Genomic DNA, 24,985 nt, shown 5'->3' on the forward strand with positions numbered 1-24,985 from the left:
ATATTCACATAAATAAACATTTGTCTAAAAGTGCATCTTTCATACGTTTTATAAATATTAAAATTAAAACATAGTTATATTACATATTACATATATTTTCTCACTTTTCTACCTTCACAATTATAACAAAATACTTTACATTATATATATAAAAACTGTTTTTAATCACTTTACCTAAAGCGTTAAATGAATCCAATTACATATACAAATATACATGTGTGCAAAATGTCTAAAGGTAGGCACTGTGGGACAGGGTCGGACAAAAAAAAAACAGAAACTTTATTTTAATCATCATTAATTGCGTTGTTGGTTTTGGCTTGTATAACAGTTGCTGAAATTAAATAAATTTTTTAAAGTTTTTCGGTTTTAGTCCCACTCTGCCCTACAGTGGGCTTCATCAAAAACAATACAAAAAAAATAACATGATTACAATATTTATTTAAAGCGGTGATTCCGTAATTAACCAAAAAGATTTTTTTTGCGTAAACGGTGGTCCCGTAAACAACCAATGAAATTTTTTTTAATACCGGTGCGTCCGAGGATATTCGTATTAAAAATTTGAAAAGATGCGGTGCGCCCGTATCTATAAAAATAAAACCATACAATTTTAATAAAAACGGTGCGTCCGTAATAACGCAAACACATTGAGATCTTTTTAATAAAGCGGTGCGTCCGTTATCAACAGCCAAGTCCTTATACCAAAATAAAATACTTTCCTTTGAAATCAAATTAAATTAAATTACTTCAAGATACATTCAATTTATCATTAAAAATTCAGCCTTTCATTAAATTGCCGGATAATCCTTTCAACTTCACATCAGCATTCAATTCAATTTCAATTTCTGTTAAATTTTCGTAAGCAATTTCTACAAATTCGACTTTAATCAGTTTAACTATTTCTCCTTAGCTTCCTACTACATATGTTCCTTAGAAACCAAAAAGTAGTTCCCAGAATTTCAGAACAAGACTCAGATTCCGAAAATTCCAAAAATTCAGATTCCAATTCCAAAAATTTTAATTCCGAAAGTTTCGATTCCGAAAATCTTGATTTTAAAAGCCCAGTTTCCGAAGGCTCCACCACATATTCGCCCAGTACAATCAAAAACCTTGTTGTTAGACTTTCTTTGTCCGGAGAATTTCACGGATTTGAGGAATTGCCCGAAACAAATATTTCAAATCCTCCTAATTCCGATACAAATATGGCGACTCCTGAAGAAAAAAGGACGTTTATCAGCATGTTTGCTGGTATTATGCGTGAAAATTATAGCGGCGCGCCCCTGGGTCTCGAATCTTTCATTAATAAAATTGAGTTAATCGAACAATTTGTCGACGAAAATTTAACTGGCATTTGTATTTCATATATTAAATCCAAACTCGAGAAGCGATACCAACTCAAATACTTTCAGTTAATGATATAAAAATTGCACTACGTAACCGTATAAAACCCGACAACTCCAAAGTTGTGGCCAGAAAAATTGCAGCTTTGCAAGTTAATAATAATTACACCGATTTTGCAAAACGCGTCGAGGAATTGTCTGATGCTTTAGAGCGTTCGCTCATTATCGAAGGGATTACTCAGGCCAAAGCCCATTAAATGGCCATCGAGCAAACAGTTAACGTTTGCCGATTGAACGCAAAAACCAGTTTAGTCAAATCAATCCTCGCTTCAACCAATTTTTCTGATTCCAAGGACGTAGTAGCTAAACTGATTGTAGAGCAATCAAATGAAATAAAAGAACGCCAAGTTTTAGCATTTAGAGCTCGGAACAATAACAATTTTAGAAATTTTCAAAGTAATAACCGAGGTCGAAACTTCCTAAATCAAGGTCGTAACTTTAACAATTATAGACAAAATAGACCTTCCTTTAGTAACAGTAACTATGGCAACAACTTCAATCGCGGCAATCAAAGGCAAAATTTCCGTTCCGGCGGCGGAAATCGGAATCAGCCTAATAATAATAACAGCAGCAATAGTCGTACTAGCAATAATAACGGTTCTAACACTTCCAATAATAGAGGTAGAAATGCAAGCCTACGGGCTTTAAACATGGAAGCCCCTCAGGAGTGAACACTGAGGGAGGACGAGACAAATTACTAACTGATTCAGCTCACAATTTTTCTTCTAAAAACGTTTATTGTCTTGGGCCAACTGCCCAAAACCTCAAACTTGTGAGGTAGCCCACGTACTATCCTATACGTATTTTTCTATACTTAAATTGCTAACAGAGGTGGTCGAACGGTGCTACTTATCCATGTTAAAATATCGCACGAATAAATTAACCGTTCGACAGCAACCGGCGTTAACAATTTTTTAATGTTAATTCGATCACTTGGATTTCTTACTGAACGAGTTAACACGCATCCAGCCGCCGTCCTGTTCCTGAGAGTTTAAAGGTAACCTGAAATTAAATATATATATGTACATATTAATATATGATTAAGATTGACTTGTAGGTTATAATACTCACGTATATTAAATATTTGAATATTAACACGAGTCTTTTTATTTCTCGTTTTTCCTGCTAAACTTGAGCGGTTAAAATCCTGGAGATTTTGACTGTCGTGTCAAGACATTTTAGTCCATTCAGATCCGCCTTTTTTTAGACGACAGTGACCTATTTTGTGTGAAAATATTGCGAGCCATCATCATCTTCATCATGTGTGCACAGAAGCAGCTAACACAAGCAGCAGTACCAACAACAATAGCATCACATTCTTAAAACACCAGATACAGTCCATTCCCAACAACAACTACAAATAAAAGAAAGTAAGTGGTTTTGAATTTTCAGTGTGCACAAAATAAATAAATAATTAGTGATAATTTGTTTAAATTAATTAAAAGTGTAACGCGAGTGATTTTGTGTGAAGTGGCGAAAGAACAAGTAAATTCAGTGAGTGTCAATTTGTACGAATAACCCTTTTACCATCGAATATTACTCTCCACCAGTGGTAAAGTATATTTGACACGGTTTAAGGGTCGTCAGTGTAACGAGCACAAATATTCGTACAAATCAGTGTTGGGAAATTAAAAAAAGGAGTTGCCAATAATTCTCTAGAGGATTCATTTTCATTTCATACGTGACTTGCACTTCTTTTTTTTTTTTTGATTAATTTCCCACAACAACAACACTGCACAGTGACCATAACCTCACTTTGTTCGTTAATTTATAGTTCACAGTTCTTTGCACAAATACAACATAACCGAAATTCACTCGCTTGCTACACTTGTTAAACATTTATTTGAGGCTTTTTTCTGCGTTGATTATAGAAATTGTCGTAGTTCAAAAAAAAAATAATTATAAGCACTAAAGCTGCATTTTAGACACTATAAATTGTTGCACTTGTTTTTTTGTCTTTCGTATTAAATACCACACACATACATACATATATACCTTTTTTTGCTTGGCGAGCAATATTAACATATATATATAACCAAATTTTGAGTTTGGTACACCGCGCTAAGGGTGGAATTAATAATAAAATTTGATTGCGAGTTAATTCGAAATTTTTGAAAAGAAAAATTTACTAGAATACGGTGGGCAGCATTTGCTGATATTTTTGGGTTACCTAGTCACAGATTCTGTCTCTGTGCATTTGCAAGTTGGTTTGAGTGTAAGCTACATCTTTTTATTCCAATATGGACCACGTCAGTTCGTTAGCTGACATTGTCGTTGAATTCGAAGTCGAATTCCTCAGCATCCCCACAAGTGACCACTCCAAATATTCGCTGAAAATTCAGCAGGAGACATTGAAGTCAAAGTGGGACAAAGCCTCAGATGCTTTGACAACCTGATAGCTGCAGGAGAGACCTCCTCAAAAGATTTAGCTATAGTCAAGAAGAAGAATAAGTCAGCCTATACAGTTTATGTGAGGTGCATGACTAAAATTAATGACCTCACCGAAAAAATAGAAAAAGTAGAAAAAGAAAAAGAGATTGTAAGTAATCCACGCAACCTACATCTACCACCTTGTGATACAGATGTATTCAAGGGGGATTATTTGTCATGGCCAACTTTTCGTGACATGTTCACGGCCATTTATGTACTTAACAAGGGGCTTAATCCAATACAAAAGCTATACTACTTGAATCTAAAGACTCAAGGCGAGGCCAGAGAAATTGTCAAGACAATTGACAAAAGAATTCTATCGGTTATCATTCTTCAATGAAGTAGCGTTAGACAAACAGCTAAGCTCCTTCTGGGAAATTGAAGAAATCCCTAAAGCAAAAGCCCTCACAGTCGAAGAAAAACAATGTGAGGAGTTATACAAATCCACAACGCAGCGTAACCTTGATGGTAGGTACATCGTGTCCCTTCCTTTTAGGACGGATTTCCCAGCCAACATTTGCCTAGGACCGTCTTTAAGAATAATTCTACAAAAACGAGACACGACTCAAGAAAAATCCTGAATTGGAGGGCGAGTATAATAGGGTTATTATGGAATATGAAGCAATGGGGCACATGTCAAAAATAACCGGGCTTCAGTCGGCCGATGCAGTCGACTGTTATTATTTACCGCATCATGCGGTCATCAAAGCAGAAAGTACCTCAACGAAAGTTAGAGTAGTTTTCAACGCATATTCACGTTCTTCAAATGGTACCAGTCTGAACGACGTTCTTTTCCCTGGGCCGGTACTCCAGTCTGATTTATCCATATTAATTCTTCGCTGGAGACTTTTCAGATACGTCTTCAATAGCGATATTGAGAAGATGTACAGACAAATCTTAGTAAATTCCAAGCAAACCAAGTACCAACGAATAGTTTTCCGCTCAAGCTCAAAAGATCCAATCAATCTTTATGAACTCAAAACGGTAACTCTCGGGATTAATTTTGCTCCTTATCTGGCAATAAGGACTTTACTCCAACTAGCTGATGATTCAAAAGCTTCTCATCCAATAGCTTCGAATATTTTACGCAAAAATATGTATGTCGACGACGTCCTCTCAGGGGGGCATTCCATTGAGTCCGCGATAGAAGCTAGGGATGACATATCTACTGTTTTAAAATCAGCTGGTTTCCCATTGCGCAAATGGACCTCGAATAACAACGAAATATTAAAAGGAATTCCAAAACCTCATCTTTTGAGTGAAGATTTTCTAGAATTTGAGGATTAAAGTAGCGTTAAAGCACTTGGAATTAGGTGGAATGCACATTCCGATAAATTCTATTTCACTATCATACCAATAGAAGAAGATACAAGTCTCACCAAAAGAGAGATATTGTCGACGATCGCAAAACTTTTTGACCCGTTAGGTTGGCTGGCACCCACAATTATAGTCGCGAAAATTATTATGCAAAATTTATGGCTAGAGGGTACTGGGTGGGACGAATACGTATCTCCCTTAACATTGGAGAGGTGGAAAAATTTTACCGGAACGTACAATGAACTCGAGAAATTACGAATTCCTCGATGGGTCTCCTATTCCCCGACAGAAAAAGTAGAAATTCACGGGTTTTGCGATGCTTCCGAAAAGGCATACGCTGCAACGGTCTATTTGCGGGTCGAAAAGGATGACAAAGTACTTGTCAACCTGCTTTTGGCGAAAACTAGAGTGGCTCCAGTTAAAACCATTTCACTTCCGCGACTGGAACTTTGCGGGGCGGTATTGTTAGCAGAAATCATCGAATCAATTTGCAGCAATCTGGATTTAGGTCATCTCAATATCCATCTGTGGACTGACTCGACGATAGTGCTGGCGTGGATACGCAAACCCCCATGCTCCTGGTCCACTTTCGTATCTCATCGAATAACCAAAATCATCGATAAAGTGGGAAGTTCATCTTGGTACCACGTAGATTCAGATACAAATCCAGCAGATTTAGCCAGCAGGGGCATATTAGCTCAGGACTTGGTCGACAACTCTCTATGGTGGCAGGGACCGTCTTGGCTCCAAGAAGACAGAGGAAAGTGGCCAACTCAAGAAACGGACTTCACAACAAATGTAGAAGAAAAGCGAGTACAGGCACATGCAGCAGCAGTCGCAGATAACAGAAGTGACATTCTCGAAAGGTTTTCCAAGCTACCGCGCGCCTTGAGGGTACTATCATACGCTTTTAGATTCATTCATAGGACCCACCTGAATGAGGAAGCTCCTATCCAGGAATCTCACTTCATCTCATGTGATGAAATTAAAGCAACGATTATCTGTTTAATTAAACTTGCTCAGGAGAAACATTACGGTAATGAAGTAGCGAAACTGAAAGTCAAAGAGCCGCTTGAGTCTAGGAGCGAAATACTTTCCCTAAATCCATTTATCGATGAAACCGGAGTCATTAGGACGGGGGGCGGCTTGGAGCATCCACCGATATGGCATATGGCGAAAAGCACCCAATAATACTACCATACAATTGTAGGTGTCGCGTCTGTTCGTCCAGTTTGTCCATGAACTTTCTCTCCACGGTGAAAACCAACTAATGCTGCGAATTATTCGAACCCAGTACTGGATCCCAAAGGTGAAAACCATGGTCAGAGCCACAATTCATAATTGTAAGATCTGTACGATCTACAAAAAGCACGTTCAAAGTCAACTCATGGGAATCTTACCACAAGAGCGTACAACCTTTTCGCGCGCATTTACTAACACAGGGGTGGATTTGGCAGGGCCGTTCGACATAAAGAGTTATAGGGGGCGCGGCTGTCGTACTTCAAAAGGTTACGCCTGTCTGCTCGTTTGTTTTTCTACTAAGGCCATACATTTAGAGGCCACTAGCGATTTGAGCACCTCATCTTTTTTAGCAGCGTTTTCGCGATTCGTAGCCAGGCGAGGATGCCCAAGGAATATCTACCCAGATAATGGGACCAACTTCGTCGGAGCTTCACGCACACTAAAGGCAGAATTTAAGGCTTTTCTCGCCGATTCCCGAATACAAATTCTCTCGAAATTTGCATATCAGGCATTAACCTGGCATTTCATACCAGCCGGCGCTCCGCATATGGGCGGGCTGTGGGAAGCCGGTGTGAAAAGCTTTAAAACACATTTTAAAAAAATCGCGTTGAGCTCGAAATTTACTTTCGAGGAGTTCAACACGCTACTTTGCAGAATTGAATCCTGTCTTAATTCGCGTCCTCTAAGCCCTGCCTCCAACGAACCTTCGGATCTAGAACCCCTGACTCCAGGTCACTTTTTAGTCGGCGGACATTTACTAGCTCCACCAGAGCTAGAAATCAACGAAAACCCGGCCTCAATCGTGAATCGATGGCAAAAACTCAAGGCATTGCATCAAAACTTTTGTAAAAGATGGAAAACCGAATACCTATCGGAGCTACAAAAGAGGACAAAGTGGAAACATCCAAAATCAAACATCAAGGTAGGAGATATGGTGGCATCAAAGAGGACAATTTACCGCCAAATGAGTGGAGACTGGGACGAGTGGTCAATGTTTATCCTGGTTCCGACAACCGTGTACGCGTCGTAGACATTCGGACAGAGAGGGGCCAAGTGACAAGACCACTTGTCAAACTGGTATTATTACCACCATTTGTCTCACAATCAGAAGAAACAAATCTGGCAAAAGTAACCATCTCACAAACAGATGACACAAATCTAACCACTACTCAAAACCAACAATCTCACAATTAGAAGAAAACCAAAAAGAAAATACATCATTCCCTTTAAAAAACTAGAAGTAGAAAATTTTTGTCTTACTTTAGTCGACACATCCTAATGTGAACAACAATTCATATCTAATACGAGTGTAGGAGTTTTTTCGGAAGTTTTACTAAATTCCCTTGGAGAATTTTTTTTTTCTTTTCGACCCGCCCTAAAGTACATGTGTATGTTTGTACAAATCACGGCGTGATATTCTATTGCATATTCACATTTCGTGTTTCTTGGTTACAAAACCACGTTTTCACCTTCAAGAGGCTTTTTACATGCCCACATGCAGAACGATTATACTGCTGGGTAGGCACACGCAGGTTTAATTTGTACAAACAGGCACAATACGGTTATGGGTATTAGGCCAAACCACAATGCTCACTTTTTTTGGTTCCGGTCACCGGAATTTTTCCACATGGGTTTGTGTCAAGTATAAATTTTCGAAATATTACATTAAGATTAAGAGTGGATTGTTTGGTTGATAATGCGTCAATTCAAAAAAAAAAATTTTTTTGGTGTTGGGAAAAAGTTTGCAATTTCGTTATTTTTCTCACACTGTTTTTACGCAATACCGTAACCTAACGCGAGCTTAAGCCAAACAACCACTCGATAATATTTTTTATGTATCACATGGGAAAAATTCCAGCATCAAAAAAAAATATTTTTTTTCCCAGACTAATACGTAGTATCACCACACGTTTTTTGCACACAAAAATTTATAGCCAATTATATTACATTGACCAGGAAAGTGTTCATTTCTTTGCAAATATTTTTCACAAATTTTTTTTGAAGAATGGAAAAGAAGGATATTACAATGGAAAAGGTAGCGTTACGTAGAAGAAAATTCATCCGCTACCAATTCCATTGCATTAACCCTTTCTAAACAAAACAGTGATTTAACAAAAATGTATCAGAAATCTAAAAAAGAAAGCGAAAAGAAAATTTTTTTCCTTGGTACACCCGAATGTACAATACACGCGCTACTCCGATCGTTTTTTTTTCATGATGGATTATCCATCAACCTGAAAAACAATTACACACAAACACGAACAATTCAACACCACCTCTTGTATCATTTAACTTTTTAGAGGAAATATTATGAATAATTATTTATATTATTCTTCACTTTAAATTCATTTCCTCTTTTTTTCTTATACACTAACACCACACTTCCGACACTCCCGAAGTAACATTTTTCGCCCGCACAACAAGCACCGCGAATCTACGCTCGTTCACTCGCACGTTTTTTAACTTAACTTATTAATGGCCGTCAGCCATTAATTAACTGAGTGCGACGAAAAAGTTATCGATATTCGATATCGTCGTAGGTAGGTCAATCTTAAGTAGGCATAATAGGTAATATTTTATATAGTAAAAGCCAAAACAAAATACCACCATGAAAAATATTTTTGGCATGTGAATATGCAATAGAATATCACGCCGTGATTTGTACAAACATACACATGTACTTTAGGGCGGGTCGAAAAGAAAAAAAAAATTCTCCAAGGGAATTTAGTAAAACTTCCGAAAAAACTCCTACACTCGTATTAGATATGAATTGTTGTTCACATTAGGCTGTGTCGACTAAAGTAAGACAAAAATTTTCTACTTCTAGTTTTTTAAAGGGAATGATGTATTTTCTTTTTGGTTTTCTTCTAATTGTGAGATTGTTGGTTTTGAGTAGTGGTTAGATTTGTGTCATCTGTTTGTGAGATGGTTACTTTTGCCAGATTTGTTTCTTCTGATTGTGAGACAAATGGTGGTAATAATACCAGTTTGACAAGTGGTCTTGTCACTTGGCCCCTCTCTGTCCGAATGTCTACGACGCGTACCCGGTTGTCGGAACCAGGATAAACATTGACCACTCGTCCCAGTCTCCACTCATTTGGCGGTAAATTGTCCTCTTTGATGACCACCATATCTCCTACCTTGATGTTTGATTTTGGATGTTTCCACTTTGTCCTCTTTTGTAGCTCCGATAGGTATTCGGTTTCCATCTTTTACAAAAGTTCTGATGCAATGCCTTGAGTTTTTGCCATCGATTCACGATTGAGGCCGGGTTTTCCTTGATTTCTAGCTCTGGTGGAGCTAATAAATGTCCGCCGACTAAAAAGTGACCTGGAGTCAGGGGTTCTAGATCCGAAGGTTCGTTGGAGGCAGGGCTTAGAGGACGCGAATTAAGACAGGATTCAATTCTGCAAAGTAACGTGTTGAACTCCTCGAAAGTAAATTTCGAGCTCAACACGATTTTTTTAAAATGTGTTTTAAAGCTTTTCACACCGGCTTCCCACATCCCGCCCATATGCGGAGCGTCGGCTGGTATGAAATGCCAGTTTAATGCCTGATATGCAAATTTCGAGAGAATTTGTATTCGGGAATCGGCGAGAAAAGCCTTAAATTCTGCCTTTAGTGTGCGTGAAGCTCCGACGAAGTTGGTCCCTTTATCTGAGTAGATATTCCTTGGGCATCCTCGTCTGGCTACGAATCGCGAAAACGCTGCTAAAAAAGATGAGGTGCTCAAATCGCTAGTGGCCTCTAAATGTATGGCCTTAGTAGAAAAACAAACGAACAGACAGGCGTAACCTTTTGAAGTACGACAGCCGCGCCCCCTATAACTCTTTATTTCGAACGGCCCTGCAAAATCCACAGCTGTGTTAGTAAATGCGCGCGAAAAGGTTGTACGCTCTTGTGGTAAGATTCCCATGAGTTGACTTTGAACGTGCTTTTTGTAGATCGTACAGATCTTACAATTATGAATTGTGGCTCTGACCATGGTTTTCACCTCTGGGATCCAGTACTGGGTTCGAATAATTCGCAGCATTAGTTGGTTTTCACCGTGGAGAGAAAGTTCATGAACAAACTGGACGAACAGACGCGACAACCTACAATTGTATGGTAGTATTATTGGGTGTTTTTCGCCATATGCCATATCGGTGGATGCTCCAAGCCGCTCCTAGACTCAAGCTGCTTTTTGACTTTCAGTTTCGCTACTTCATTACCGTAATGTTTCTCCTGAGCAAGTTTAATTAAACAGATAGTCGTTGCTTTAATTTCATCAGATGAGATGAAGTGAGATTCCTGGATAGGAGCTTCCTCTTTCAGGTGGGTCCTATGAATGAATCTAAAAACGTATGATAGTACCCTCAAGGCGCGCGGTAGCTTGGAAAACCTTTCGAGAATGTCACTTCTGTTATCTGCGACTGCTGCTGCGCATGTGCCTGTACTCGCTTTTCTTCTACATTTGTTGTGAAGTCCGTTTCTTGAGTTGGCCACTTTCCTCTGTCTTCTTGGAGCCAAGACGGTCCCTGCCACCATAGAGAGTTGTCGACCAAGTCCTGAGCTAATATGCCCCTGCTGGCTAAATCTGCTGGATTTGTATCTGAATCTACGTGGTACCAAGATGAACTTCCCACTTTATCGATGATTTTGGTTATTCGATGAGATACGAAAGTGGACCAGGAGCATGGGGGTTTGCGTATCCACGCCAGCACTATCGTCGAGTCAGTCCACAGATGGATATTGAGATGACCTAAATCCAGATTGCTGCAAATTGATTCGATGATTTCTGCTAACAATACCGCCCCGCAAAGTTCCAGTCGCGGAAGTGAAATGGTTTTAACTGGAGCCACTCTAGTTTTCGCCAAAAGCAGGTTGACAAGTACTTTGTCATCCTTTTCGACCCGCAAATAGACCGTTGCAGCGTATGCTTTTTCGGAAGCATCGCAAAACCTGTGAATTTCTACTTTTTCTGTCGGGGAATAGGAGACCCATCGGGGAATTCGTAATTTCTCGAGTTCATTGTACGTTCCGGTAAAATTTTGCACCTCTCCAATGTTAAGGGAGATACGGATTCGTCCCACCCAGTACCCTCTAGCCATAAATTTTGCATAATAATTTTCGCGACTATAATTGTGGGTGCCAGCCAACCTAACGGGTCAAAAAGTTTTGCGATCGTCGACAATATCGCTCTTTTGGTGAGACTTGTATCTTCTTCTATTGGTATGATAGTGAAATAGAATTTATCGGAATGTGCATTCCACCTAATTCCAAGTGCTTTCACGCTACTTGAATCCTCAAATTCTAGAAAATCTTCACTCAAAAGATGAGGTTTTGGAATTCCTTTTAATATTTCGTTGTTATTCGAGGTCCATTTGCGCAATGGGAAACCAGCTGATTTTAAAACAGTAGATATGTCATCCCTAGCTTCTATCGCGGACTCAATGGAATGCCCCCCTGAGAGGACGTCGTCGACATACATATTTTTGCGTAAAATATTCGAAGCTATTGGATGAGAAGCTTTTGAATCATCAGCTAGTTGGAGTAAAGTCCTTATTGCCGGATAAGGAGCAAAATTAATCCCGAAAGTTATCGTTTTGAGTTCATAAAGATTGATTGGATCGTTTGAGCTTGAGCGGAAAACTATTCGTTGGTACTTGGTTTGCTTGGAATTTACTAAGATTTGTCTGTACATCTTCTCAATATCGCTATTGAAGACGTATCTGAAAAGTCTCCAGCGAAGAATTAATATGGATAAATCAGACTGGAGTACCGGCCCAGGGAAAAGAACGTCGTTCAGACTGGTACCATTTGAAGAACGTGAATATGCGTTGAAAACTACTCTAACTTTCGTTGAGGTACTTTCTACTTTGATGACCGCATGATGCGGTAAATAATAACAGTCGACTGCATCGGCCGACTGAAGCCCGGTTATTTTTGACATGTGCCCCATTGCTTCATATTCCATAATAACCCTATTATACTCGCCCTCCAATTCAGGATTTTTCTTGAGTCGTGTCTCGTTTTTGTAGAATTGAGAGCACGCTATTCTTAAAGACGGTCCTAGGCAAATGTTGGCAGGGAAATCCGTCCTAAAAGGAAGGGACACGATGTACCTACCATCAAGGTTACGCTGCCTTGTGGATTTGTATAACTCCTCACATTGTTTTTCTTCGACTGTGAGGGCTTTTGCTTTAGGGACTTCTTCAGTTTCCCAGTAGGAGCTTAGCTGTTTGTCTAACGCTACTTCATTGAAGAATGATACCCGATTATGGTTAGTTGGGCTGGCTGCGTCGGCACGACCAGTCAGTATCCAACCGAAAACCGTTTCTTGTGCTAGAAGAGTATTAAGAATATTCTTCTTAATACCGCCTAAGATAATTTGCGGGTAAATGTCTCCGCCTAAAACAAGGTCGACTTGATCATTGACGAAGAATCGTTTGTCCGCGAGTACAAGGTCTGGGAACGCCTGTTGTGTTAGAGCACTAACATCACAAGTGGGCAAGTTTCCAGTTACCTGTGGTAAGACTAATACCAAAACGTCAATTGAAATAAGTGGGTCAACGGGTGACCGCAATTGTATGGCACAGGCCTCATTGACTTGCGCAGAAACAGTGTTATTGATGCCCGAAACTTGGGCATGCATCTTTTTAGTTGGCAAGTTGATTCTTCGTCTGAGTCTTTCCGTGATGAAGGAGCACTCAGATCCAGAATCAATGAGGGCTCTGGCCGAATAATTCGTGCCATTGTAATGAATGGCTATACGAGCGGTTTCTAATATACGCCTTTACTTGTGTTGGCGAAATTGGACTTTAAGTTAACTGTTTTATTTGATTTCTTTTGTTTCGCAGACTCGTTTCGAACTTGAGCCTGTTTGGACGTGCATGGATTGTTATTGGCATCCGTTGGCGCAGTCGCAGGGGTATTTGTCGCCTTAGCTGGCTGCAAATGCAAAAGGGTATTGTGCCTTAAGTGACAAATGCTGCAATTGTATGAGCTGTGACATCTTGACACAGAATGCCCCGAAGTTAAACAGTTAAGGCAACATCTGTTGCTTTTGGCAAAAGAAATTCTATCAGCGATTGCGAGATTCTTGAATTTCTGGCACGTATGTATTTTATGGTCACTGCTTTGACACATTTTACACGTGTATTTAGATACGCGGACTTGGATAATCCAAGCTTTTTATGCGATGGATCAGAGGACTGTTTATGGTTTTGTACATTCGAAGGTTTTAAAGGTTTAGTTCCTCTTAACCGAGAAACGGATTCTAATGTTTGGAGCCGATTTGATAGAAATCGGTCTATATCCGCCCACTTGGAGGTCTCTGTTTTATTTTCCACTGACTGTTCCCAAAGTGAAAGGGTAACGTCGGGTAATTTAGTCGAACAGAGATATATTATAATAGGGTCCCAGTTCGATATGTCAATTTTGTGACTAATTAATGAGGATATACAATTATTAATATCCCGCTGTAATCTCTTTATTGATGTGCCGCATACAGTTTCGACTGTTTGCAGGTTAAAGAGAATCTTCAACTGGGTATTTACTAGAATTCTTTTGTTTTCATACCGCTCACAGAGATTTTTCCAGGCTACTTCGAAGCCGTCGTTTGTCAAGTCACACTTCTTGACAATTTCTCTGGCCTCGCCTTAAGTCTTTAGATTCAAGTAGTATAGCTTTTGTATTGGAGTAAGCCCCTTGTTAAGTACATAAATGGCCGTGAACATGTCACGAAAAGTTGGTCATGACAAATAATCCCCCTTGAATACATCTGTATCACAAGGTGGTAGATGTAGGTTGCGTGGATTACTTACAATCTCTTTTTCTTTTCCTACTTTTTCTATTTTTTCGGTGAGGTCATTAATTTTAGTCATGCACCTCACATAAACTGTATAGGCTGACTTATTCTTCTTCTTGACTATAGCTAAATCTTTTGAGGAGGTCTCTCCTGCAGCTATCAGGTTGTCAAAAGCATCTGAGGCTTTGTCCCACTTTGACTTCAATGTCTCCTGCTGAATTTTCAGCGAATATTTGGAGTGGTCACTTGTGGGGATGCTGAGGATTTCGACTTCGAATTCAACGACAATGTCAGCTAACGAATTGACGTGGTCCATATTGGAATAAAAAGATGTAGCTTACACTCAAACCAACTTGCAAATGCACGGGACTTAAACTCTATAAGAAGGCACAGAGACAGAATCTGTGACTAGGTAACCCAAAAATATCAGCAAATGATGCCCACCGTATTCTAGTAAATTTTTCTATTCAAAAATTTCGAATTAACTCGCAATCAAATTTTATTATTAATTCCACCCTTAGCGCGGTTTACCAAACTCAAAATTTGGTTATATATATATGTTAATATTGCTCGTCAAGCAAAAAAGGTATATATGTATGTATGTGTGTGGTATTTAATACGAAAGACAAAAAAACAAGTGCAACAATTTATAGTGTCTAAAATGCAGCTTTAGTGCTTATAATTATTTTTTTTTTGAACTACGACAATTTCTATAATCAACGCAGAAAAAAGCCTCAAATAAATGTTTAACAAGTGTAGCAAGGGAGTGAATTTCGGTTATGTTGTATTTACTATAAATTAACGAACAAAGTGAGGTTATGGTCACTGTGCAGTGTTGTTGTTGTGGGAAATTAATCAAAAAAAAAAGAAGTGCAAGCCACGTATGAAATGAAAATGAATCCTCTAGAGAATTATTGGCAACTTCATTTTTTAATTTCCCAACACTGATTTGTACTCGTTACACTGACGACCCTTAAACCGTGTCAAATATACTTTACCACTGGTGGGGAGTAATATTCGATGGTCAAAGGGTTATTCGTACAAATTGACACTCACTGAATTTACTTGTTCTCTCGCCACTTCACACAAAATCACTCGCGTTACACCTTTATTTATTTTAAACAAATTATCACTAATTATTTATTTATTTTGTGCACACTGAAAATTCAAAACCACTTACTTTCTTTTATTTGTAGTTGTTGTTGGGAATGGACTGTATCTGGTGTTTTAAGAATATGATGCTATTGTTGTTGGTACTGCTGCTTGCGTTAGCTGCTTCTGTGCACAAATGATGAAGATGATGATGGCTCGCAATATTTTCACACAAAATAGGTCACTGGTGTCTAAAAAAGACGGATCTGAATGGACCAAAATGTCTTGAGACGACAGTCAAAATCTCCAGGATTTTAACCGCTCAAGTTTAGCAGGAAAAACGAGAAATAAAAAGACTCGTGTTAATATTCAAATATTTAATATTCGTGAGTATTATAACCTACAAGTCAATCTTAATCATATATTAATATGTACATATATATATTTAATTTCAGGTTACCTTTAAACTCTCAGGAACAGGACGGCGGCTGGATGTGTGTTAACTCGTTCGGTAAGAAATCCAAGTGATCGAATTAACATTAAAAAATTGTTAACGCCGGTTGCTGTCGAACGGTTAATTTATTCGTGCGATGTTTTAACATGGATACTTACACCGTTCGACCACCTCTGTTAGCAATTTAAGTATAGAAAAATACGTATAGGAAAGTACGTGGGCTACCTCACAAGTTTGAGGTTTTGGGCAGTTGGCCTAAACATGTGGTCCTTTTTTCATGATGGATTATCCATCAACCTGAAAAACAATTACACACAAACACGAACAATTCAACACCACCTCTTGTATCATTTAACTTTTTAGAGGAAATATTATGAATAATTATTTATATTATTCTTCACTTTAAATTCATTTCCTCTTTTTTTCTTATACACTAACACCACACTTCCGACACTCCCGAAGTAACATTTTTCGCCCGCACAACAAGCACCTCGAATCTACGCTCGTTCACTCGCACGTTTTTTAGCTTAACTTATTAATGGCCGTCAGCCATTAATTAACTTAGTGAGACGAAAAAGTTATCGATATTCGATATCGTCGTAGGTAGGTCAATCTTAAGTAGGCATAATAGAGGGTCCACACTAGGCAATATTTTATATAGTAAAAGCCAAAACAAAATACCACAATGAAAAATATTTTTGGCATTCTCTCGGTCCGTATTCCGGAGGAACTTTCATATCTACAAATGAAATATCTCTAAAATAACGGCATCTCAAGCCTTTTGCACACGGGAACTCTCAGCATTGCTTGTAACCTACAAACCCACCTCATATTGCTCGCCATCCATTAGGGTGGTTTTTTAAATACGGTGAAAAATGTTTGCAACTAGGGAATTGTTTATTTTTCTAGATATGACGCGTTTCACTGAAATAGGTAAAAGGGCCGAGGCAACCGAGTTCCCACTAATCTGTCGCATCTGCCAGAAAAAGCATCCACTACGGGTTTGTCCAGTATTTCGCAGCCTTTCTACGCCAGAACGTTGGGTCAAGGTCATTAGGACACGTCACTGTGTCAATTGTTTGTCGCCATTGCATCGCGCAGGTCATTGCACACACAACGGATGGTGCCAAAAGTGTGGAGACGATCACCACACGATGTTACATCTACAAGATGCGCCAAATTCAACTCGACGACCGACGAGGCCTATACTCGGGGAAGCTGATGACAGTGACAGTATGTCCCTATTTGCGTCAGATGTAGAGACGGTCATTGAAGCCACAAATTCTGGAGCGGAAACGTCTGCTTTCTGCCCGGAACAGCGTACTGGAGTGGAATCTCATGCATTCCACCCAGGGGAAGCAAGCGGATTGAAACCACAGCGTTTTCGACCACAGCTCCAACACGATCGACGACAGCACCGCGGATTGGAAATGAGAACTTTCCAACCGCGCAAAAAAAGAGCACAAGAGCCCGACGACGAACCCGTAGACACCAAGAGAGAGTAGAATCGTCAGCATTCCACCTCACGCCTATCTCGAATTTCCGGTCCGGAAGAATAGCCCCTATTGGAGCACCGCCACAACCCATACAGTATCTTACAGCAGTGGCAACAACCGCCGTTGTTAAAATAGAGGCACAAGGGCGACTACATCTGGTGCGAGCTTTGATTGATCCCTGTGCGGCCACCACCGTAATCGACGAATATCTCGCCCGAGATTTGCAGCTTGGTGTAACATACATCAACCGCCAGATGGGTTGCTTTCTTAAGCTGCGTGGGAAGCATGGTCAACCTGTGACTATTACCACGCACGCAGTATGTGTCTGCAATTTGCATCAACGCACACCGCTAATTTCATTAGATGACACGATCGTGGGAAAATATGCCAATTTGAAGCTGGCGGATCCACGCTTTAATATCGCAGGTCCAGTCCGCCTTGTACTCGGGGCAGAAATCTACTCCAAGATCCTATTGGGCGCAATTCCGGTCGGCACATTAGGCCCACTGTTGGCCCAAGATACAATTTTTGGATGGTTTATGTCGGGCGCTTGTTAGGCTCTCCTTTCCTTTTGCATAACAACTTTATTTTAGCTTAAGAACACTATTCTATTTTAGCATCAACACTATTCATTTTAGCTTCCCCGAGTATAGGCCTCGTCGGTCGTCGAGTTGATTTTGGCGCATCTTGTAGATGTAACATCGTGTGGTGATCGTCTCCACACTTTTGGCACCTTCCGTTGTGTGTGCAATGACCTGCGCAATACGGCCATTAATAAGTTAAGTTAAAAAACGTGCGAGTGAACGAGCGTAGATTCGCGGTGCTTGTTGTACGGGCGAAAAATGTTACTTCGGGGGTGTCGGAAGTGTGGTGTTAGTGTATAAGAAAAAAAGAGGAAATTAATTTAAAGTGAAGAATAATATAAATAATTATTCATAATATTTCCTCTAAAAAGTTAAATGATACAAGAGGTGGTGTTGAATTGTTCGTGTTTGTGTGTAATTGTTTTTCAGGTTGATGGATAATCCATCATGAAAAAAAACGATCGGAGTAGCGCGTGTATTGTACATTCGGGTGTACCAAGGAAAAAAATTTTCTTTTCGCTTTCTTTTTTAGATTTCTGATAAATTTTTGTTAAATCACTGTTTTGTTTAGAAAGGGTTAATGCAATGGAATTGGTAGCGGATGAATTTTCTTCTACGTAACGCTACCTTTGCCATTGTAACATCCTTCTTTTCCAACCTTCAAAAAAAATTTGTGAAAAATATTTGCAAAGAAATGAACACTTTCCTGGTCAAAGTAATATAATTGGCTATAAATTTTTGTGTGCAAAAAACGTGTGGTGAGACTACGTATTAGTCTGGGAAAAAAAAATTTTTTTTTTGATGCCGGAATTTTTCCCATGTGATACATAAAAAATATTATCGAGTGGTTGTTTGGCTTAAGCTCGCGTTAGGTTACGGTATTGCGTAAAAACAGTGTGAGAAAAATAACGAAATTGCAAACTTTTCCCAACACCAAAAAATTTTTTTTTTTTTACATAACGCATTATCAACCAAACAATCCGCTCTTAATCTTAATGTAATATTTCGAAAATTTATACTTGACACAAACCCATGTGGAAAAATTCCGGTGACCGGAACCAAAAAAAAGTGTGCATTGTGGTTTGGCCTAATACCCATAACTGTATTGTGCCTGTTTGTACAAATTAAACCGGCGTGTGCCTACCCAGCAGTATAATCGTTCTGCATGGGGGCATGTAAAAAGCCTCTTAAAGGTGAAAACGTGGTTTTGTAACCAAGAAACACGAAATGCGAATATGCAATCGAATATCACGCCGTGATTTGTACAAACATACACATGTACTTTAGGGCGGGTCGAAAAGAAAAAAAAAATTCTCCAAAGGAAATTTAGTTGGTTTTCTTCTAATTGTGAGATTGTTGGTTTTGAGTAGTGGTTAGATTTGTGTCATCTGTTTGTGAGATGGTTACTTTTGCCAGATTTGTTTCTTCTGATTGTGAGACAAATGGTGGTAATAATACCAGTTTGACAAGTGGTCTTGTCACTTGGCCCCTCTCTGTCCGAATGTCTACGACGCGTACCCGGTTGTCGGAACCAGGATAAACATTGACCACTCGTCCCAGTCTCCACTCATTTGGCGGTAAATTGTCCTCTTTGATGACCACCATATCTCCTACCTTGATGTTTGATTTTGGATGTTTGCACTTTGTCCTCTTTTGTAGCTACGATAGGTATTCGGTTTTCCATCTTTTACAAAAGTTTTGATGCAATGCCTTGAGTTTTTGCCATCGATTCACGATTGAGGCCGGGTTTTCGTTGATTTCTAGCTCTGGTGGAGCTAATAAATGTCCGCCGACTAAAAAGTGACCTGGAGTCAGGGGTTCTAGATCCGAAGGTTCGTTGGAGGCAGGGCTTAGAGTACGCGAATTAAGACAGGATTAAATTCTGCAAAGTAGCGTGTTGAACTCCTCGAAAGTAAATTTCGAGCTCAACGCGATTTTTTTAAAATGTGTTTTAAAGCTTTTCACACCGGCTTCCCACAGCCCGCCCATATGCGGAGCGTCGGCTGGTATGAAATGCCAGGTTAATGCCTGATATGCAAATTTCGAGAGAATTTGTATTCGGGAATCGGCGAGAAAAGCCTTAAATTCTGCCTTTAGTGTGCGTGAAGCTCCGACGAAGTTGGTCCCATTATCTGAGTAGATATTCCTTGGGCATCCTCGTCTGGCTACGAATCGCGAAAACGCTGCTAAAAAAGATGAGGTGCTCAAATCGCTAGTGGCCTCTAAATGTATGGCCTTAGTAGAAAAACAAACGAGCAGACAGGCGTAACCTTTTGAAGTACGACAGCCGCGCCCCCTATAACTCTTTATGTCGAACGGCCCTGCCAAATCCACCCCTGTGTTAGTAAATGCGCGCGAAAAGGTTGTACGCTCTTGTGGTAAGATTCCCATGAGTTGACTTTGAACGTGCTTTTTGTAGATCGTACAGATCTTACAATTATGAATTGTGGCTCTGACCATGGTTTTCACCTTTGGGATCCTGTACTGGGTTCGAATAATTCGCAGCATTAGTTGGTTTTCACCGTGGAGAGAAAGTTCATGGACAAACTGGACGAACAGACGCGACAACCTACAATTGTAGGGTAGTATTATTGGGTGCTTTTCGCCATATGCCATATCGGTGTATGCTCCCCCCCCCCGTCCAAATGACTCCGGTTTCATCGATAAATGGATTTAGGGAAATTATTTCGCTCCTAGACTCAAGCGGCTCTTTGACTTTCAGTTTCGCTACTTCATTACCGTAATGTTTCTCCTGAGCAAGTTTAATTAAACAGATAGTCGTTGCTTTAATTTCATCAGATGAGATGAAGTGAGATTCGTGGATAGGAGCTTCCTCTTTCAGGTGGGTCCTATGAATGAATCTAAAAACGTATGATAGTACCCTCAAGGCGGGCGATAGCTTGGAAACCTTTCGAGAATGTCACTTCTGTTATCTGCGACTGCTGCTGCATGTCCCTGTACTCGCTTTTCTTCTACATTTGTTGTGAAGTCCGTTTCTTGAGTTGGCCACTTTCCTCTGTCTTCTTGGAGCCAAGACGGTCCCTGCCACCATAGAGAGTTGTCGACCAAGTCCTGAGCTAATATGCCCCTGCTGGCTAAATCTGCTGGATTTGTATCTGAATCTACGTGGTACCAAAATGAACTTCCCACTTTATCGATGATTTTGGTTATTCGATGAGATACGAAAGTGGACCAGGAGCATGGGGGTTTGCGTATCCACGCCAGCACTATCGTCGAGTCAGTCCACAGATGGATATTGAGATGACCGAAATCCAGATTGCTGCAAATTGATTCGATGATTTCTGCTAACAATACTGCCCGCAATGTTCCAGTCGCGAAAGTGTAATGGTTTTAACTGGAACCACTCTAGTTTTCACCAAAAGCAGGTTGACAAGTACTTTGTCATCCTTTTCGACCCGCAAATAGACCGTTGCAGCGTATGCTTTTTCGGAAGCATCGCAAAACCCGTGAATTTCTACTTTTTCTGTCGGGGAATAGGAGACCCATCGGGGAATTCGTAATTTCTCGAGTTCATTGTAAGTTCCGGTAACATTTTTCGACCTCTCCAATGTTAAGGGAGATACGGATTCGTCCCTCTAGCCATTAATTTTGCATAATAATTTTCGCGACTATAATTGTGGGTGCCAGCCAACCTAACGGGTCAAAAAGTTTTGCGATCGTCGACAGTATCGCTCTTTTGGTGAGACTTTTATCTTCTTCTATTGGTTTGATAGTGAAATAGAATTTATCGGAATGTGCATTCCACCTAATTCCAAGTGCTTTCACGCTACTTGAATCCTCAAATTCTAGAAAACCTTCACTCAAAATATGAGGTTTTGGAATTCCTTTTAATATTTCGTTGTTATTCGAGGTCCATTTGCGCAATGGGAAACCAGCTGATTTTAAAACAGTAGATATGTCATCCCTAGCTTCTATCGCGGACTCAATGGAATGCCCCCCTGAGAGGACGTCGTCGACATACATATTTTTGCGTAAAATATTCGAAGCTATAGGATGAGAAGCTTCTGAATCATCAGCTAGTTGGAGTAAAGTCCTTATTGCCAGATAAGGACCACAATTAATCCCGAAAGTTACCGTTTTGAGTTCATAAAGATTGATTGGATCGTTTGAGCTTGAGCGGAAAACTATTCGTTGGTACTTGGTTTGCTTGGAATTTACTAAGATTTGTCTGTACATCTTCTCAAAATCGCTATTGAAGACGTATCTGAAAAGTCTCCAGCGAAGAATTAATATGGATGAATCAGACTGGAGTACCGGCCCAGGGAAAAAAACGACGTTCAGACTGGTACCATTTGAAGAACGTGAAGATGCGTTGAAAACTACTCTAACTTTCGTTGAGGTACTTTCTGCTTTGATGACCGCATGATGCGGTAAATAATAACAGTCGACTGCATCGGCCGACTGAAGCCCGGTTATTTTTGACATGTGCCCCATTGCTTCATATTCCATAATAACCCTATTATACTCGCCCTCCAATTCAGGATTTTTCTTGAGTCGTGTCTCGTTTTTGTAGAATTGAGAGCACGCTATTCTTAAAGACGGTCCTAGGCAAATGTTGGCAGGGAAATCCGTCCTAAAAGGAAGGGACACGATGTACCTACCGTCAAGGTTACGCTGCGTTGTGGATTTGTATAACTCCTCACATTGTTTTTCTTCGACTGTGAGGGCTTTTGCTTTAGGGATTTCTTCAATTTCCCAGAAGGAGCATAGCTATTTGTCTAAAGCTACTTCATTGAAGAATGATACCCGATTATGGTTAGTTGGGCTGGCTGCGTCGGCACGACCAGTCAGTATCCAACCGAACACCGTTTCTTGTGCTAGAAGAGTATTAAGAATATTCTTCTAAATACCGCTTAAGATAATTTGCGGGTAAATGTCTCCGCCTAAAACAAGATCGACTTGATCATTGACGGAGAATCGTTTGTCCGCGAGTACAAGGTCTGGGAACGCCTGTTGTGTTAGAGCACTAACATCACAAGTGGGCAAGTTTCCAGTTACCTGTGGTAAGACTAATACCAAAACGTCAATTGAAATAAGTGGGTCAACGGGTGACCGCAATTGTATGGCACATGCCTCATTGACTTGCGCAGAAACAGTGTTATTGATGCCCGAAACTTGGGCATGCATCTTTTTAGTTGGCAAGTTGATTCCTCGTCTGAGTCTTTCCGTGATGAAGGAGCACTCAGATCCAGAATCAATGAGGGCTCTGGCCGAATAATTCGTGACATTGTAATGAATGGCTATACGAGCGGTTCCTAATAATACGCCTTTACTTGTGTTGGCGAAATTGGACTTTAAGTTAACTGTTTTATTTGATTTCTTTTGTTTCGCAGACTCGTTTCGAACTTGAGCCTGTTTGGACGTGCATGGATTGTTATTGGCATCCGTTGGCGCAGTCGCAGGGGTATTTGTCGCCTTAGCTGGCTGCAAATGCAAAAGGGTATTGTGCCTTAAGTGACAAATGCTGCAATTGTATGAGCTGTGACATCTTGACACAGAATGCCCCGAAGATAAACAGTTAAGGCAACATCTGTTGCTTTTGGCAAAAGAAATTTTATCAGCGATTGCGAGATTCTTGAATTTCTGGCACGTATGTATTTTATGGTCACTGCTTTGACACATTTTACACGTGTATTAGATACGCGGACTTGGAAAGATCCAAGCTTTTTATGCGATGGATCAGAGGACTGTTTATGGTTTTGTACCTTCGAAGCTTTTAAAGGTTTAGTTCCTCTTAACCCAGAAACGGATTCTAATGTTTGGAACCGATTTGATAGAAATCGGTCCATATCCGCCCACTTGGAGGTCTCTGTTTTATTTTCCACTGACTGTTTCCAAAGTGAAAGGGTAACGTCAGGTAATTTAGTCGAACAGAGATATATTATAATGGGGTCCCAGTTCGATATGTTAATTTTGTGACTAATTAATGAGGATATACAATTATTAATGTCCCGCTGTAATCTCTTTATTGATGTGCCGCATTCAGTTTCGACTGTTTGCAGGTTAAAGAGAATCTTCAACTGGGTATTTACTAGAATTCTTTTGTTTTCATACCGCTCACAGAGATTTTTCCAGGCTACTTCGAAGCCGTCGTTCAAATATTTAATATCGTGAGTATTATAACCTACAAGTCAATCTTAATCATATATTAATATGTACATATATATATTTAATTTCAGGTTACCTTTAAACTCTCAGGAAATGGACGGCGGCTGGATGCGTGTTAACTCGTTCGGTAAGAAATCCAAGTGAACGAATTAACATTAAAAAATTGTTAACGCCGGTTGCTGTCGAACGGTTAATTTATTCGTGCGATGTTTTAACATGGATAACTAGCACCGTTCGACCACCTCTGTTAGCAATTTAAGTATAGAAAAATACGTATAGGAAAGTACGTGGGCTACCTCACAAGTTTGAGGTTTTGGGCAGTTGGCCTAAACATGCCGGCCCCCGTTGCGTGACGCAACCTTGAAAACATAACCGCGTAGTTCAGCCGTCGTGTTCCATCAAGCTTAACTTATAACTATTTACAGCTTCCCCGTCTTCATTATGGGCTTACTCTAGACAAAAAAAAACTGTAAAAAATAGACGTGGTTTTAAATTTCAGTGGCACGTTTTATTAACTTATAGAATTCAAAATGTATAGATCGATTTGATGCTATAATAGAATAGTGTTCTTAAGCTAAAATAAAGTTGTTATGCAAAAGGAAAGGAGAGCCTAACAAGCGCCCGACATAACCCATCCAAAAATTGTATCTTGGGCCAACAGTGGGCCTAATGTGCCGACCGGAATTGCGCCCAATAGGGATCTTGGAGTAGATTTCTGCCTCGAGTATAAGGCGGACTGGAGCTGCGATATTAAAGCGTGGATCCGCCAGCTTCAAATTGGCATATTTTCCCACAACCGTGTCATCTAATGAAATTAGCGGTGTGCGTCGATGCAAATTGCAGACACATACTGCGTGCGTGGTAATAGTCACAGACTGACCATGCTTCCCACGCAGCTTAAGAAAGCAACCCATCTGGCGGTTGATGTATGTTACACCAAGCTGCAAATCTCGGGCGAGATATTCGTCGATTACGGTGGTGGCCGCACAGGGATCAATCAAAGCTCGCACCAGATGTAGAAGCTCCGACGAAGTTGGTCCCATTATCTGAGTAGT

At 40.1% G+C, this 24,985-nt stretch overlaps 1 long non-coding RNA gene across 1 annotated transcript; it reads right to left on the reverse strand.

The window, feature by feature from the left end:
* Positions 1-100: 100 nt before the first annotated feature.
* Positions 101-24,091, reverse strand: LOC137246567 (uncharacterized). The gene is made up of 3 exons (XR_010951561.1): positions 24,007-24,091; positions 2,469-2,751; positions 101-2,399 (listed from the first exon to the last, which is right to left on the reverse strand). It is a non-coding gene; the product is annotated as an uncharacterized lncRNA (long non-coding RNA).
* Positions 24,092-24,985: the final 894 nt, after the last annotated feature.

The sequence above is a fragment of the Eurosta solidaginis genome, chromosome 3 (assembly GCF_040869045.1).
Source record: "Eurosta solidaginis isolate ZX-2024a chromosome 3, ASM4086904v1, whole genome shotgun sequence".
Lineage (NCBI taxonomy): Eukaryota > Metazoa > Arthropoda > Insecta > Diptera > Tephritidae > Eurosta > Eurosta solidaginis.